The sequence below is a fragment of the Elephantulus edwardii genome, unplaced genomic scaffold, assembly GCF_000299155.1.
Source record: "Elephantulus edwardii isolate Elephantulus edwardi_28Jun2011 unplaced genomic scaffold, EleEdw1.0 scaffold00040, whole genome shotgun sequence".
NCBI classification, from domain to species: domain Eukaryota; kingdom Metazoa; phylum Chordata; class Mammalia; order Macroscelidea; family Macroscelididae; genus Elephantulus; species Elephantulus edwardii.
In genome coordinates, this window is record NW_006399790.1 from 5,237,044 (window position 1) to 5,238,264 (window position 1,221).

Genomic DNA, 1,221 nt, shown 5'->3' on the forward strand with positions numbered 1-1,221 from the left:
GTAATTGCAATACCATCAGATATGACATAGCACATAATCAGGTATGGGAGTTCATTTTTTGTGCTGTCATAACCTCTATTTTTTTCCACTATCTAATTGAGTATCGCTGTTTTCATGTCTTTTGACTTGCATTTTCTTCTAATTAAAATGTGTAAGAGATCTATACATTAAAAGAGTAAAAGTAATTCTGGGTTATCTAACTTTTCTGATCAGTAGTAATTTTAAAATTGGTCCTATTAAATATAAGGAAGTACTTTTGTTGATTTTTTAAATCTTGATTTTGATGAAAGTTTACACAGCAAATTAGTGTCCCATTTAATAGCTTATGTGGATTGTTTTGTGACACTGCAGTTCTTTAATTTAACAGAACTCTTCCATTTCCTCCCTAGGTTCCCCATTTCCATCTTTCCTCCTTCCTTAAGTCTTTCTGTTATATTTTGAGCTTTTTTGGTGAGTGAAGTGGAGGGAGGCTAGTAATGTTGCCCTTTCAGTACTGTATTATTGGTTGCACTGAAGAATATGTTCCTTAGGAATGTTGTTGCTCAATTTACAAGTTTGTCTACTGTTTGGCTGAAAGCTGAACCCTCAGGGGTAGGTTTAGTTCGAGGCTTGAAGTGTGTCTAAGGGCCAAAGTACCAGGGGTTTCACCAGTCTTTATTGGATAAGTTAGTCTTGTCTTTTTATGATTTTTAATTTTGTTCCCCTTTTATCTCCCACTCTATCCAGGACCTTCTATTGTGATTCCATTCAGAGCAGTCAGTAGTGATGGGCAAGACCATCTGGTTATTCTGATCTCAGGTCACTGAGGCCATTAGTTCATGTGGACCATTAGTCCTTTGGACTAATTATTCCTGTGGCTTTTGAATTTTATTCATTCTTCTTTGCTCTAGATGAGAAGAATCAAAAGCTGCATCAATAGAAGAATCAGTAGATGTTTGATGTCTAATTTATAAGAACTCAGAGGCTACTCATTAAAGTGGGATGTGGGGAAATTCTCCATCTATTATTTTTTAAAAATATACTTTGGGTGAAAGTTTACAAACAAGTGACTTTCCATTCAGCCATTCATAGATATTTTACTTTAAGGCACTAATTATGCTCACACTGTAACTGTATTGGGAAGTTATTTATTTCTTGAATCAATAAAATTTCAAATTCAAATGTTTATAAATATGTATGACATTGAGGAGGACCTGAAGCACTTGCTGCAGAAGGTCAAGT